General features: G+C 37.7%; 1 protein-coding gene across 1 annotated transcript in view; it reads left to right on the forward strand.

Moving 5' to 3' along the window:
* The window catches only part of LOC106080168 (tyramine/octopamine receptor-like), a 284,539-nt gene that overhangs the window by 33,697 nt on the left and 232,867 nt on the right, over window positions 1-17,975 (forward strand). The window contains exon 2 of the mRNA XM_056012526.1: window positions 5,643-5,709. The gene's annotated coding sequence lies outside the window, so the exon portion shown is untranslated. The remainder of the gene's footprint in view (window positions 1-5,642; window positions 5,710-17,975) is intronic.

Here is a 17,975-nt window from a genome sequence, read left to right on the forward strand (position 1 = left end):
GTACGTCAACGGAGATCACTAAACAATAACAAAACAATAATACGAGTTTGATATCAACTTTTTATTTGTCTTGAGCGCTGCCACCAATGAAAGAGACAAATGGTACTGAATGGATGTCCTATAGCACCGGTATTTTTTCTAGAACTGCATTGCCCAACAGGTCTATTATCTCGTTTTGAATCTGTTGAGCTTTGATTTCATGTCAAATTTGAATATTTATAGTAATTTTCTGATGTTTTTTGTATAAATATATGGCGTTAAACTTCTTTAAGAACCAAGTTTCAACCACATACTATACATTGGTCAGTGAATGGCACTATTCCATGATCCATTTAGATACCTGTCTATCTTCTAGATCTTGTTATAAACCTGCTCCCCAAGTTTCCTCATTCATTGCAATAGCACAAACCTATTCAAATTTAACGATTCCTCTGTTAACACTCTGGTGTTTCTTTGGCTTGCTAGATACTAAATGTCATTTTTATTTTGTTTAGATTTCATCTCCTTTTTATTATGATATAATGATTACATTAACATTTTGTATACAATACAGAAGACAACAAAACAATGCGATGAAGACTTTCGAGGACGCGTCTTCTTGATTGAATGTCTTACTCTATTTCACAATGCAAACTTCTTCAGACTAAATTATTTTGTCAGACTATTTTTCTTTATGTCAGACTAATTTTCTTTATGTCAGACTAATTTTATATGTCAGACTAATTTTTGTTTTTGGTCAGACTACCAGATTATACTTTCACTTACAATAAGACACAAGACAAACAGGTTAACGCATCCACGTAGAGCAGTCAAGGTTATTGAGAAGTTGTATATAGCTCCTGATCAATTACACTGTTCAATGTAATATACCCACTGCAGTTCATCAATTATAAATTCATAGTCGCAGGCCAGGATTTTTTTTCGGGGGGGGGGGGGATTTTTTCTTTTGCCCCCTCCCCCCGCCGCCCCCCCCCCCCGAGAAAAAAAATAGTATGTATGTGTGTGTGTGTGTACATGATCTTTATTACATTCTGACCCTTCACTATTTCGGAAGATGTTTATAATGCCCTACAATGTTTCTTCCTGGAGTTAGTGCAAAAATTGTAGACTCCACGCCATTGACAGCAATGGGGTCTGGGGGAGCACAAGCAGCGCGGGCCGAAGCCCCGCCGCCAAGCACTATTTCTGGTATCGAAAGCCAACAAAATGAATATTCTGAGGAATCAACAGTAAATTTTCCTGCTATTAAAAAGTTTTATTTCAAAAACCTAAAATGCTATTCTTACTGCCTTACTGGCGCCAAGTTGTACTAGGATGTCATCGCAACCCTTAAGTATGCGTAATTCATTTTGTCGGAGAACATGTTCCGCAAACCTCATACGACGTTCTGTCACAACCTTACTAAGGGGTCGACTCCCAATTTGGCATAGGATTTCCTTGATTTAGACCCGATCACTATAACTCACTCCTAAATTCTGTCTTAGAAATCTTTGTTGAGCCACATTTAGTGTTAGTGTTTTTCAATTTTGACAGATGACTTTTCAATGCAGTTTATTAATGGAGCCCAGCCACTGGTAGAAATTTGTTGTAACCTCTCTTGGCTTTGCTCTTGGAATTAGGTGACTGTAGTTTGCTTTAGATTTTATATCGAAAAGGGAAGTTTTATCGTCAAAATCATCTGTTGTGGATTTTAAACTAAAAAATCTCTGGAGTTGTTTTTTTTTTTAATTCAAAACCCCATTTAGCAACGGTCATAGTATTTGGTAACTGTAGTTTGCTTTAGAATTATTTTTTTAAACTCAAAACCATCTGGAGAGGTTTTAAACTTTTAAGAAAAGCAAACTGTAGGAGAGGGGTTTAAACTCAAAACCCCCAATTGGCTTGGCTACGCTCAAATAATTTGTGTGTGTAATTTTTTTTTTTATATTGAAGAGTTATTTTTTTAGCTTTAAACTCCACCGGAGGGGAGTTTAAACTCAAAACCCCTTTGACTACACTCATAGAATTTTGAGTGTATAATTTGCTTTGTTTTAATATTAAAGATGTATTTTTTACCATCAAACCCCGCTGAAGTTGGGTTTAAACTTAAAACTGAGTCAAAACCCATTTAGCTAAGCTCATAACATTTTGAGTGCGTAATTTGCTTTTTTTTATATTGAAGATTTATTTTTGTTAGCTTCAAACCCTACTGAAGAGGAGGGGGGGGGGGGGTTCAACTCAAAACCCTTAGGCTACGCTCATAGAATTTTGAGTGTGTAATTTGATTTTTTTATATTGAATAGGGGGTTATAAAATCAAAATCTTCCTTAACTGTGCTCTTGGAATTTGGGGATAGTCGTTTTTTAGTTTTGTTTTGTTTTGTTATTAGAAGAGAGGGGTTTAACTGCAAAAAAACCCGCTGGTAGGGAGTTTTAAACTCAAAACCCCCAGGTAGGGTTTTAAACTCAAACCCCCCTGGTAGGGGGTTTTAAACTCAAAACCCCTTGGCTGCGCTGGGGCAAGTGATGGTATTAAAATGTCACCCAAAATAAAAAAAATCAAAGCAAAAAATCAATTACTGAATTCCGATCCCCCCCCTGTCGGAGGGGGGATTTCATTTCGGGGGGGGGCGGGGGGTTTGAACCCCAAAAGACCCCCCCCTGGCTAAGCCTATGTACGAGCATATAATACTATTGATCAGTCAAGGTTATTGGGAAGTTGTATATAGTTCATAATCAAATACACTGTTCATTGTGATACACCCGATGGAGTTCATTAATTATGAAGTCATAGTCGCAGATATAGGAGCATAAGCGAGTGGTCCAAACAAGATCAGTTTTATATGTTCATTAATAAGAGCGAGGATCAAAAATTTATCGAAGTTAATGGTTATATTGGTGCGTTAGCCAGCAGACGGATAAGCCTGAACGCTTTGATTGGTAGACCGTTTAGAGCATTAAAGATTTTGATATCACATTTTTTAAATACAAAACAAAATAAAAACATATTTAGCTTTCAAAAAATTGAATAATTTGCAGCTGTATCGAAATTTTAATTCGTGACAATGAGGACTATCCCTGTTTCTTAACCAAACTATCCCCATCCCCCCTCCATTCCAAGTACTACTACCAATGGTTTTATGAAGAGACAAGGAAAAAAAAAGAATGGGACGATATGGAAACGATTGTCACCCTAAACGCACGCTTAGGGCTAGCCAGCATTACAATTTACAAAACCTGATGCAAAGCAGATCCTTACATTAAAGCTTCAAACACGGGTTTTACAGTGATTATTAATTTTAAAACAAAGTTCAGGAAATTTTGAGGAAGCTTTTTAAATTCTATTTTTTATCTTTTTTTACAAAAGTGAATTTATTTTTTCACTTCGGTGTCACCCCCAAGTTCTCAACAAGTCCAGAGCCATGGGCCCAAGCGCAGTGGGCCCCTAATGGTCGTGGGCCCGGATTCATTGAGCCCCTTCGAGCCATGGATGCTACGCCATTGTCTCTACCAGATTTTCATTCCACACTGACTTTTTCTTTATTCTAGATCCCGCGTCTTTATTTGACCTTTAATTATGACATTTGGCTTAACCAATGAAATCATTTCCTTCAACCAATCAAAATAACTTCCGGAGAGGTGCCATAAAACGATTGACACCTGCTGTTTGTTAACCCGTCCTTGGCAGAGTTTATTTTTAAATTATTTAATATTTTAAATCAATACGTGACGCAGAGCTTATATTAACTCTATCTGTCTGTCTATCTGGTAAAAAGTTTGTACATGTTATCTCACAGACTCACACCCATTCATTACTGGTAATTAATTATTTATTATAATGCTTCAGTTCACATGTACGGCTAAATATGTAGGATTTCGTCCCTTTAGTTAATTGAACACGTTATTTCTCCACCACCCATTCTTCGAACAAGTTGATCTTGAAACAAATGTTTATTGTACCTAACAAAACTTGAGTAGATTTTTTTTTAATACCCAATTAATCAATTAATCATTGGTAATTTATTATTTTGTTTAATATTAAAATGAGGTAAATATCTTCCGCATTATTGAGAGATTTAGTTGTAAGTGCGGAGTTCTTCCCCTTAGATAAGCTTTGTTTTTTAAATGATTTAAAACATATTTTTCTTGTTTGCTACATTGGGGTGCCTATAATGTCCTTAATTGTGGGGCCCAACACAGGGGGACATGACAAAACGTGTGTGTGTGTGTGTGTGTGTGTATTTACAAGATGTATTTAGGGTGAAACGTTATCTCCATTCCATCAAGATTTCAGAAGTTGAAAAGAGTCTAATTGCAAGTCAATAAATAATAATGATTTCATTTGAGTTCATAAAAGTAAAAGCTACATTATACCTTGAGCCTTGTAGGAAGCGTGGTCGAGAGGCTAAGTGCGCTTAAACTTGGCTTGGCTTGGCTACCTAGAAGGGGGCTCGAGGTTCGACACCTGACTCGGGCAGAGTTGTGTTTACTGAGCGCCCTGAGCATGCTATAAGCATGAAAGTAGCGCTATATAAAAGCTATTATATATTTTTACTTATTTATACATCAGTCAGATCTAACGTTTTTGTTTTGTTAAATATTGTGCAATCTAGCATCTTGGCAAACATTTTAAGTTGAAAAGTATGAAAGAATATCTAACGTATTACTTATGTTCAATTAGAGTGTTACTTTCAAGAACTGATAAGAGGCAATGGCTTCTGAATGTGTACGGAGTCAGTGTCTGATCTTTTTTGCTCAATTTCATGTCAGGTCAAGAATTGAACCCCTATACTTGGTGTCCGCAGTTCAAACTACCTTCCTGCTATCATTGTGACCTAAATGTACAAAGCAAGTTGGGGGTAAGATGACCTACTATCATTTCTTTGCCTCAGTTTGAAGACGATGTGAAAATTATTTCATAAAATGTACATTTTTGTCTAATCTAAACTAAATCAGGACTTGGAGACAATGGTGCACTCAGCTAGAGATAATTTTCCATTCTTAACACACTTGTTCGTGTCTTTTATCTTTCTCAACCTAAACCCGAGCTCTACAGACACAAATGTTTTCACAAGATATCGGAGGATAAAAATGGATTTTATATTTTCATATATGCCCAAAGTGATCTCCTGCAAACGTAGCTTTATTGTTTCAGCAGTAGGAGAATGACTTCCTGCTGGGGGAGAAGTGATTGTGCTCTGTTTGAAATGGTTTGTTTGATCAAAGTTTATTTCTAACTCACTTCAGAGAGACACTTTGTTTTGATATTGCAGTATTTGAGGAAAAAAAAGTATTTGTCCAATCTTATTTCTTGAGCGACAAACGCCAGCAAATGTAACTAGTTATCAGCCTGGTGCTAGCATTGAAAATCCACTTAGAGTGCAGTTAGCAATAATGGTGAGATATTAGCCCAGATTAGCAATAGCATCTTAGTCACAAATACCTGAAGCCGGCCCGGCTCACAGAAATCTACCAGGAACAACTTCTACTGTACAATTGAAGAATTGAAAAGTTGTGTCTGTTATAGACGTGGAAATGAATGGATGAAGAGGTGATCAACGAAATACATAATGTCACTCAAAGTTGCCAGGCTATTAGATTTTGTATAACTGTCATAGAGTTTCGTCCCTTTGCACATTATGAAATGTATACTCTTCATCGCAGGTAACGATCGTTGGATACATTCCTACTGACTGTGAGGAGTTAACCTGCTGCCATAGTTAAAAAAAAGGTATGTTGTTTTGTAGTAATAGTTCAATGTAATCATCTTGGAAAAAGAATTCATTTTTCTTTTAACGTCTAACCTTACAGCTTTGTCAGACATCCGTCTTTATTTCTTTGAGTTAGTAGCAGGCAGTCGTTTAGAAATTAGACTATCTCGTTCCTCAGCATGTTGTGGATACTACGTCATCCAATACACTCCATTTCATGCAATCTTATAAGCTTTTGTACCGTCAAGTGCAATCTCTTAAAGACATATTCCTAGAGGTTTGATATATAACCTTTTAACAAAAAATATTACGCTAGTTCAACTCTTTACTGCAGCGGTTCTCAACCTTTTAAGCCCCTTTTTACATTTCCCCACTCTGCACGACCCCCCCTCCCCAAACACACACATATAGCAATAGAAGAGTAGACAATAACAATTCATATTTTCAATGGTTTTAGGCAACCCCTGGCAAATCGTCAATCGACCCCCAAGGGGGTCGCGACCCATAGGTTGAGAAACCCTGCTTTAGGGAGACGCGGTAACTAAGAGTTGACTCCGAGTCACCTTTTTCCTCTCAAACAAATTTCATTATTCTGCATTTTGTAAACAAAGCGAGAGGGGGGTGACAAGGTGCTTCTAAATGGAGAAAAGGAGGAAAAAAGAGTGCCACATAAATACTTTATTTAGCTCTCTGCTTCACATAGGGAAGTACTTCCAAAGTAGGAAAGTACTTCCAAAGTAAGAAAGTACTTCCAAAGTACGAAAGTACCTCCAAAGTACGAAAGTACTTCCAAAGTAAGAAAGTACTTCCAAAGTAGGAAAGTACTTCCAAAGTAAGAAAGTACTTCCAAAGTAAGAAAGTACTTCCAAAGTAAGAAAGTACTTCCAAAGTAGGAAAGTACTTACAAAGTAAGAAAGTACTTCCAAAGTAAGAAAGTACTTCCAAAGTAGGAAAGCACTTCAAAAGTAAGAAAGTACTCCCAAAGTAGGAAAGTACTTCCAAAATAAGAACCTTTGTTCACCACAGCTACATAGCTTACTAGACCTATCCTCAATGTTTTTCCCCCTATAATAATTGGAAAACAAAAAGTTCAAAGTTCAAAGTTATGCTTTCTAAATTGAAATTCAATCTTCAAATTTCTTCACGACCAAGAAAATAATCTTAACAACAAAATGGCAGTGTGGAAATTTAAACACAGAAAATTGAGCATTCTTGATATTGATATCATCATAAAGCCTTTATATCATGTAGAGAAAAAAAACTCCAATATTTTTGTGCTGCCTATCTGTCCGTCTGTCAGTCAGTCGTTCATTTATTTTATTTTATACTTTATATCTTAAAAGCTTGAAGCATTCTAAATAATGTGATATCACAATGACCAGCATCATTAGAATATTTCTTTAGTTTGATGTGTTCTAAGTGATATATTCTAAGTGATGTATTCTAAGTGATATATTCTAAGTGATGTATTCTAAGTGATGTATTCTAAGTGATGTATTCTAAGTGATGTATTCTAAGTGATGTGTTCTAAGTGATGTATTCTAAGTGATGTATTCTAAGTAATGTATTCTAAGTGATGTATTCTAAGTGATATATTCTAAGTGATGTATTCTAAGTGATGTATTCTAAGTGATGTATTCTAAGTGATGTGTTCCTCTGAAGTTTTCCATCAAACGTTTCATTTTTGTTTCCATTTCCAAAGAGCCCAAAACAAATCAATACAGTTTTATTTTTTATGCGTCTAGGTTTTTTAGTGGGTATTAATAAGTTACCTCCCGCTTGGCCTTCCCACTTGCCGTACTCGACGTGCACGATGCTGTAATATCAGAAATCGATACCGAGTGTATCTGTAAATCACTAAATCGCGTACTTGGTGAAATCTTGGATACAATAATATCGGAATAAACGATTCTCTCCTATGAGCCTAGAGCAAGTGGTCGAAGCTAAGAAAATATTTGCCAGAGATGACGACACTTGATACTCCATCTTGTTGGCCTTATCAATTTCACAATTTTCTAGGTACATTTTCTTTATTGATCGACTACAGTCCTAGGGGCCTACGATGGAAGTTTTACCGAAATGTAAAACTTGTTCAGAAATAATTCATAGTTTACTTTGTTGGACTAAACTCTCGCTCTAATCACGTGAAAGTCTTCATACATCCCACTGGAGCTTGGGAATTTTGAAGGTCACGGTCTTTAATTATTATTCAATCAGAATATTTTTGGTAAATCTACTAAATATTTGTAGGTTGCCACTTAATGATTGATCAAAAGATCTCATCAACTGTCGCACGGATTCGCATGAAATTTCGTACACATGTTCTCTTAACCAGAACACCGCAACTTCTATCAAACCTTAGGAAATTATTTTCAATGTATTTCCAAAGGCCACATTTTATATAAAGTGTAGATAGAGGAAGACCAAAAGTAGGTCATCTATTTTTAATGATATCAATTTAAAAAAAAAATATTGCCTTATTTATTTCCGCTTCCTTTTAGATCTAGAGTCTATAGTATAAATGATACTTTGTTGTACTTATGTCATTTCTGTACATTCAAAAGGGATCAGATAAAAGATTATTAATAAAACCAAATTGATATTTCTTTATATTTAGAGGACACAAAACCAAAATAAATGTAGTGTCTAAACGGGAGTGGATCATTCAACTGGGGCCATCGGAAAATTCATTTGTCCACTCTAGGCTTGAAACTCTTCGTTTGAAGAAATGCTTGCGGTGTCCTATTCTGTACATTGCTTGCCTTAGGATTAAATGATGCAGAAAAAAAAAGGATAAAACTAACCAAATGTGCTATTTATAGAATTCAAAACCTGAAAAGTGTGAAGGCTGAAGGATGCAAAAAAAAAAAAAAAAGTGCCAAAAAAGTGTGAAAGTGTGTGTTTTGTGGGGGAGAGGGGGTTACGGTCGAAAAGCAACATAGGGTATATTAAATATTGAAAAGCCGACCTCAGTGATTGTACCTAGTACTAACTTGTTTTATAGTGGGCGGGAGGTCGGAAAAGGGGGGGAGGGGATAAGTAAAAGTGATACTAGTGATATGCCAAAAGCATGTCTGAATGTGTGTGTAGGGTGGTGGGGGGTAGGGGCGTTTTATCATTTCTCCAAGAAGAATATGTTTTAATTTTTTTCCCCTCTCAGCTAGATAGACGTTTCTATTTGCTTGCTTTACGATATGGTATAAATAATGTGTCATAGATAAAGTGTGGTGTCTACTAGTTCTTTACAAATGGGTTAAAATAATATTTTCAATCAAATTCAGCTCGTAGTTTGATCCTCTAACTTCTGTCATGCTTCCTAAGTGAAAACAATGGAACCGGAAGTTCAAGTACAATGTGACCTTTGTGTCTAAATTTAGACGAGGTCAGTTTCATTAAGACAAATCGAATAGAAATCAATAAAGAGAAAGGGGCAAGCCGGTTCCAATCAGTCGAACTGAAAGAGTAGAGCTGTGACAACTGGTTTGAATCTATACTACCCACCAAGGTCCTTTCTCACAACTGTTTATACATTACATTAGTCTCCCTTGTACTTGATAAGAATATACGACAGATACATTTGAATTATTTTTGTCATTATTAGTTTTGGGTTACGTTTTCTACGTATATACAACTTACTTGTTATTATTAGCTTTTGTCATTCTTTTGTGTGTTCTTATACTGTGTAACATAGAATGATTATATATAAATTTATATATAAATCTAAACACAAATATATCCATAAATATATACACACTTAGTGGTTTAGCCAAGAAATAGAGAGACTATTTCTCAGCTCAACTTGAAATTGGACATAGCGACACCGTTTGCCTTGATAAAGTCACCAATTTCAGTTCAGCTCAAGGACTACCGTAGTGAGAGACTCAAGTTGTACGCGCAGGGCTGCTAGAAATATTTGATTTGAGAACAAAACTTAAACTAAATTTAAAAAAAAAAAAGACTAGAGATGCCATAAACATTTCCCTCGCTGTTGCACAGAAGGTAATCCTAAACCTGAGCGTCCCAAAGTATTAAAATGTCTTAAACTGAGCAGAAATAATTGTAAGTACAAATAAAACAAAATGTTCAAATGTGATTTGAAGGTGGAAGAAAGACTTTTGGTTCATCTCAGTGCTTGGACTTTAACTAGGGTTGGAATGATGTCGCACAGCTGTTCCCCCTCTCTAATGTCTCTCAAGGAAGTGGCTCATCTCCGATACAGTTGGCAGTTGAATGGAGAACAAGAGTGCACACACTATATGATGCACTTTAACCATACCTATATGATAAAGTGCACATACCTATATGATAAAGTGCACATACCTATATGATAAAGTGCACATACCTATATGATAAAGTGCACATACCTATATGATAAAGTGCACATACCTATATGATAAAGTGCACATACCTATATGATAAAGTGCACATACCTATATGATAAAGTGCACATACCTATATGATAAAGTGCACATACCTATATGATAAAGTGCACATACCTATATGATAAAGTGCACATACCTATATGATAAAGTGCACATACCTATATGATAAAGTGCACATACCTATATGATAAAGTGCACATACCTATATTATAAAGTGCACATACCTATATGATAAAGTGCACATACCTATATGATAAAGTGCACATACCTATATTTTAAAGTGCACATGCCTAAATGATAAAATGCACATACCCATATGAAAAAGTGCACATAACTATATAAAAAAAGTACACATAGCTATATGATCAAATTTACATACCTATATGAAAAAGTGCACATACTTATATGATAAAGTGCACATACCTATGTGATAAGTTTACATACCTATATGATAAAATGCACATACCCATGTGATAAAATGCACATACTCATATGATAAAGTTCACATACCTATATGATTAGTGCACATACTTATGTGATAAAGTGCACATACTTATGTGATAAAGTGCACATACTTATATGAAAACGTGTACGTACCTATTTGATAAAGTGCAAACACCTACCATAAAATGCACATACACATATTGTAAATCACATGTGAAAAAGTGCACATACCTAAAAGGGATTTTTTTTTTTTTTAAATATTTTGTTTTTACAACAGTCAATACAAGTGTCTATTTATGCAACATAGCGACATAGCTAGGGGTTATACACCCGTAGAATGACTCCGCCATATGCCGGTCCCAAGCCCGGGTGAGAAAGGAGGAGGGTTTGGCGTGGGGCTAACGACCCCACCCTGTAAAACCACTATTGCTACAGAAACGGCAAACTCGACACAAAATGAAAACTATACATGCGGCGAGGGCAGCCAAACCCTGATGACGGTGTTGGATCAAAGCCAACTGGAGGTCCAATACCCGATACATGGCAAGCCTTTCAACGCAAGGAAACCGACTCTTATAGGCACGTGGAATGTAAGAACCCTGAATCAATGCGGTAAACTGGCCCAACTTTTAAGAGAGTTTGACTCTTACCGGCTGGACATCCTTGGGATCTGCGAGATGCGGTGGACATCAAGTGGACAAATAATCAATGATGGCAAGACAATAATATATTCAGGACATGACAAGGAGCACATTGGTGGTGTAGGAATCATCATGTCTAAAATAGCAGCTTCAGCGCTAATTGCTTTGAAGCCAGTCAGTGACCGCATCATTACAGCTCGACTCCAAACAAAGCAAATTAAAGTCACTACCATCCAAGCTTATGCCCCTACAGAGGATGCAGAAGATACCATCAAAGATAATTTCTATAATCAACTACAAACCACTCTTGATGAAACACCTACTCACGACCTAATTCTACTGATGGGAGACTTTAACGCCAAAATCAATCCCAACCGAACTGGCTTTGAATATGTAATGGGACCATATGGCTCTGCAGAAAACATCAGTGATAATGGCGAGCGCTTGATTTCTCTCTGCGCATCCAACAGCCTTTCAATTGGAAACACGTATTTTTAGCACAAACAAATACACAAAAAAACATGGCGATCACCAAATGGAGAAACCTTCAACGAGATAGATTACATTTGCATCTCCAAACGATGGAGGTCATCTCTATTAGACGTGCGGACCCGCAGAGGAGCTGATATCGGCTCAGACCACTACCTTGTCAGTGGCAAATGTAAGCTCCGATTGAAACGCCAACCAAAACGAGCCACACGACCCCGCCCATTTAATGTAGAGAAGCTTAAAGACGGCAATACTGCAGCACAGTTCCAATTGAAACTAACGAACCGCTTTGAGGCTCTTGCAGATATATTGACACTTGAAGAAGAGTGGGCCAACTTCAAAGATACCACTATTGGGAGCGCGGAAGAAGTTATCGGAAGGAGGCGAGGTTCATACAAGGAACGGTGGATACAAGACAGAACATGGAAATTGATAGATGAGAGGAAAGAGGCCAAATGTAGACGAGATCAGAAAAATGAAACACAGGATCGCAGCCTAGCGGAAGAAGCCTATAGGGAAGCAGATCTGAAAGTAAAGAGAAGCTGTCGGCAAGATAAACGGGACTGGATTGAGCAGAAGGGACAAGAGGCACAAGCAGCTGCAAGCAGAAATGACACAAAAACCCTCCATCGTATTGTCCGAGATCTCACTGGAGCAAAGAGTGGACATGGGGCACCAATAAAAGACAAGCAAGGCAAAACTTTGTTAACGAAAGAAGAACAGGATGCAAGATGGGTAGAGCACTTTAAAGAGACCCTTAACCAACTGTCGCCAGACCTAACTTACATATTCAAGGACCCCTCTCCAGACAATGATCTCAAGGTCAAGACAGACCCAATAACTGCTGAGGAGGTTACCATGGCCATAGCAGTGCTAAAGAATAACAAAGCACCAGGACTAGACATGATATCAGCAGAAATGCTAAAATATGGGGGACAGTGCATTGTTAACAGAATGACTGATCTCTTAAATCTCTGTTGGCCAACTTCAAAAGTCCCAGAGGACTGGCAAAAGGGAGTGATTGTAAAGCTTCCAAAAAAGGGCAACTTGGCAGACTGCAACAACTGGAGGGGCATTACTCTCCTCTCTGTTCCAGGCAAATTTTTCAGTACTGTTTTGTTGAGACGGCTTCAACAGTCTGTAGATGAAAGGCTCAGAGAAGAACAAGCAGGTTTCCGAAGAGACAGATCATGTACAGAGCAGATTTTCGTTTTACGAAATATCATAGAACAAAGTCTTGAGTACCAACAACGGCTAACGATCAGTTTTGTGGACTTCAAAAAAGCCTTTGGTATTCCATGGCATGAACAACTCCGATTGACGGACTTGGACTTTGCTGATGATGTTGCACTACTCGGGGCTACAAATAAATGCATTCAAAAAATGACGGAGAGCCTAGACAGAGAGGCACCCAAAATTGGCCTCAGCATAAACTTGGATAAGACTAAAATTATGCGAGTTGGATATAAGGCAAAGGGTGTCCCCGTCAGACTTGGCGAGTCAAAGCTTGAAGAGCTGGATAAGTTCACGTACCTTGGCAGCATCATAACAAATGATGGAGATGCTTACCATGATGTAGCATGGCGAATAGGAAAGGCAGGGAGCATTTTCCAAAGGCTGCAGCCTATTTGGACTAGCCAAGCCATTGGACTCGAGACAAAAATACACCTTCTCAACACAATCGTCATTCCAACTGCTACATATGCATGTGAGACGTGGAAGTCATCTGTCAAAATTGAGAAAAACTAAATGTGGCTCAACAGAGATGGCTGAGACGGATTTTGGGAGTCAGTTACACAGACCGGATCTCAAACAAGGAAATCCTATGCCGAACTGGGAGTCGAACACTTAGTGAGGTTGTGACTGAGCGTCGCATGAGGTTTGCGGGACATGTTCTACGTCAAAATGAATTACGCACACCAAGAGTTGCGATAACATGGAAGCCAAAACGAGGAAAGCGCAAACAGGGACGTCCTCGTATTACCTGGCGACACACCTTCATGGAGGACCTCAGAACAGTGGACACCAGGTGGGAGGAGGCTTCAGACATTGCCAGTGACAGATCATTATGGAGACAGCTTGCCGCCCAATGCGCCGAACGGCGCGGGAGGACCTAAGTCTAAGTAAGTAAGAATCACATCAGTAGAGTTTGACTGAAAATATTAGTTTAAAATGTTCGTCAATTCCAGATCAAGTGAAAACAATCAAAAAGCAACATGACTATTCCTGAACAACCTGATAACTTTGTCCTAATCAGACTGTGACTCCAGCGACTTGCTCAGACTGTGATTCCAGTGACTTGCTCAGACTGTGATTCCAACGATTTGCTCAGATTGTGACTCCAGCGATTTGCTCAGATTGTGACTCCAGCGACTTGCTCAGACTGTGACTCCAACGATTTGCTCAGATTGTGATTCCAGCGACTTGCTCAGACTTTGACACAACGATTTGCTCAGATTGTGACTCCAGCGATTTGCTCAGACTGTGACTCCAACGATTTGCTCAGATTGTGACTCCTGCGACTTGCTCAGACTGTGATTCCAGAGACTTGCTCAGACTGTGATTCCAACGATTTGCTCAGATTGTGACTCCAGCGACTTGCTCAGACTGTGACTCCAACGATTTGCTCTGACTGTGACTCCAACGATTTGCTCTGACTGTGACTCCAACGATTTGCTCTGACTGTGACTCCAACGATTTGCTCTGACTGTGACTCCAACGATTTGCTCTGACTGTGACTCCTTTCTTTTCATTTTGTCGCTTTAAAAACAAAACCAAAACAAAGAGTTCTTGAACATTTTGTAAACAGCTTTCTTCAAATGTGGATCAGACGTGAATGAAACTCCCACTACGTCACATCCTTCTCAGCCTCGTTCTAAACTTCAATTATCTGATGAGAGTCGAAGACAACTGTCAAGACACACACACACACACACACACACAATTCTACCGAGACAGTAACATTCTCTGAGGACACAGCTTCATTGAACATAATAGTTGAAATCAGCACTACCTTTTTTTCCTGAATCAATTCTTTCCTTTACAAACATAAAAACAGAAATAAACAAAACAAAAAAACAGACTTGGGAAGCACAACTGGAACCCCGCAGCTGCATGTGGCACGCATAGTTGATCAACTGCAGGATTTGTTGTGTAATATATTATACTAGACAATGCCTTTTTTTTTTAAATTGTGTCGACTTTATTTTAGGATACTTTATATAGATCTATAAATAGCTCAGGCTTATGTATATTAGTTGATAAGTTGACTGGAAAATACTTTCAAAGAGTCATAACGCCTCTTCATAATATAAACCTTCAATTAAATACTAAGTAATAGTAAATTTGGTGTAAATCTGGGTTTTTACATTCATCACACGATGATTAATGATTTTCAAGAATATATTTTTTTTTAAACTTAATTACACTAAAATTAACACCTGGCTGCTTGCAATCAACGCCCACGTTCTTGCGTGTGTAGTGTGTGTGTGTTTACGTAGATAATTAAGACTTGAATATGTGTTGAACGTAGTTAAGGACAAAAGTTCATTTTTAGTGAGAAAGAAGTTTGTTCATGAACTTTGTATGTGAGGTAACCAAGGCAACATAAGCCGCGTAACTTGTCAAAGTAACTAAACGTTTCTGAATTATAATTTAGTATTGCATATGGTCTCAATTAATTATCGTGCAACCATCAGTCTACAGTTACATCATTTAGTTCACCGTAAGGAAACTTGAGACACACCTGTATTAAACAGATGGGAAAAAAAATTATCATTTTAAATCACAGGGCCTAGAAGTTTCTTCTGAAAATAGCTGAAAACAGTTTCAAAATAAAATGATGATCAAATTATTCAGTCTGGCCTTAATTACTTTCCATACAGCTAGAGGTCAGCCAATCAGCGAGCACATCTATGTTTGAATGAAGGGGAGGTAATGTAGTACGTTCTCCGAGACCAAACGTGTGAATTCAACTAGAAAACCGCCATTTATTTCCTCAGTGGCCCGTAAAAAGAAGGAAATTAAAACTCTTTTCAATATGAGCGTCGCAGTGACACTTGTGCTGTATAACCCAAACGACACACGTGACACAGTTAATCACTCTGTTAATAAGCTGTCTTAGTGTAGATGACACCATTGACTTCACATAGTAGAGTTAGTCCAATGTCTCTATCAATAGAACTCTTCTATTTTGAAATCTGATAAGTTCGAATAAAATCTCCGAAATACCTATTAAAAATTTGAGAGAAACTTTTAATTGTAGTAACCTATAAAAGGTATTTTCAGTGTCAGAGATACAAACTCAAGGCGACCGTCACTAGCTCCAACTGAATTAAAATGCTAGGGCTCATATGGTTCTCACAAGTCAAATAAAGCATAAAACAACAGCCCGTTCCAATGGATGACAAAAGTGGTCATCATTGAGTCACGATGGATGAACTATATTTCGAGGTGATTTATTCCGAGAGGGACCACCATGGCTGTCTCTTATTTCTATAGATTTAATTCGTCTTTCATTCATCTCTCATTTGGTTCACAGTGCTTCCTTTATATATATAATACTAGCCTGACATTACCCGCGGCCTGCGGGTCTAAGTTTGTGTTTACTAATCTAGTGGATTGGATTTAGATGTATGTTAAACTTAGCAAATGATCCTTTCAAGTTTTTTCTCTTTCGATACGAAAATAAAATTAGTTGTGCGAAAATGGGTTTACCCGAAGCCGATATATACATATCTATTAAAAACGTAAAGAGCGATAGATTAATAGTACAATTAAAACGGGTTTACCCGATTTGTTAAATGAATTGGATTATAAAGTAAACAATTAAACGAAATAATTTTTAGTACGCGATTCATGAATGAATATAGGCCTATCTCAACGCTTGCAGACCTCTCTATATGTTATTCTTGGGCGGCCCTTGGGTCTGACTCCTTCCACAAGCTCAGCATATAAGATATCTTTCGGGATTCTACCATCTGGCATGCGGGTGACATGTCCGATCCAGCGTAATCTTCTTTGTGTCAGGAGAGCATACATGTGTTCATATTGGCCAATCTCAAAACTTCCTGATTGGAGACATGGTCCCTCCAAGAGATTCCCATTATGCGTCTAAGGGAACGCAAGTGGAAAATATTCAATCTTTGCTCTTTGTACATATATATATATATATATATATATATATATATAGTTCGCCCATCGTGGTTCTAAGATGGCCACATTTGTCATCCATGGGGCTAAGGTCTTTGCAATGGAGTTTTGTGCCTCTTCATGTGGCTGGTGAGACCTACGTGAGCCCGGAATATTTGGCTGCACACTGGGCAGGTTATTCCAGCTAAAGCTAGTGTCATTGGCCTTTTTTTCTCTGGCGCTTTTCTTCTGCTAGCTCTGTTCTTTTTTCCTCAGCGATTTGTGCGCCAGTTTTCTCAGAGCGATGCCATGATGCTCTGTCATGTGCCTCTGTCTCCTAGGTGGCTAAGTCAATGCTGAACGCTTTCACAGACGCTTTGAGGGTGTCCCTAAAGCATTTTTTGTCCACCTTGTACAGTAGTCGTTTAGGGATGCGGCGGTCTTCCATTCTGCATCAGGATTGTGTACATGCTTTGCAGACCCGCTTTTCGACGGACTTTAGTATTTGGTATTTTTTCTTACCATTTACCATTCAGTATACTTCTTAGACGTGTCATGTAGGAGTGGTTCAGTTTTTATGCATGTTTTCTGTAAACTGTCCACGTTATTGAAGCATAGAGCATACTCGCCAACATTATCTACCAACATACTCACAACCTTAAACTTTATTTATTTATATGAACCAGGTGACTGAGCCTCGTTTGGTTAAATTGATTAGGGAGAGAGATTTACCTGGGACTTATTTTGGAAACTTTTTTGTATTGACGAAAAGGAGCAGTGTAACTTCTAAATGTCATTGTACAAGGCGATTGGAATAGAAAGTCGTTTTTAAGTCCTCAACCAGTTTAGAGAAACCGCAGCACTTCTCATGTACATCTTTTGCGTAAATCAATAATCGTATTATTGGCTTGGAAGAAAGTCTTCGAAGTGTAACTTCTCAAAGGGTTACTTTTAGATATTTAATATGGCAATCAGTATATTCATCTTCTCTTTAGTACAAAACATTAAAGGATGCCAATTCTCTATGTTATTGAGTAGAACAAAGACATTGTAACAATGGCACATGTTCCCCCTATTAGACTTGAAAACATAGCCCTAGCATTCTAAAAAAGGTTTCTTCAAATTCATTTTTGACACATAAAAAAGAGACGGAGCATTAAAGTTTAAATATAATATTGTAATAAATTATAAGCAAAATAA

The sequence above is a fragment of the Biomphalaria glabrata genome, chromosome 15 (genome assembly GCF_947242115.1).
Source record: "Biomphalaria glabrata chromosome 15, xgBioGlab47.1, whole genome shotgun sequence".
Lineage (NCBI taxonomy): Eukaryota > Metazoa > Mollusca > Gastropoda > Planorbidae > Biomphalaria > Biomphalaria glabrata.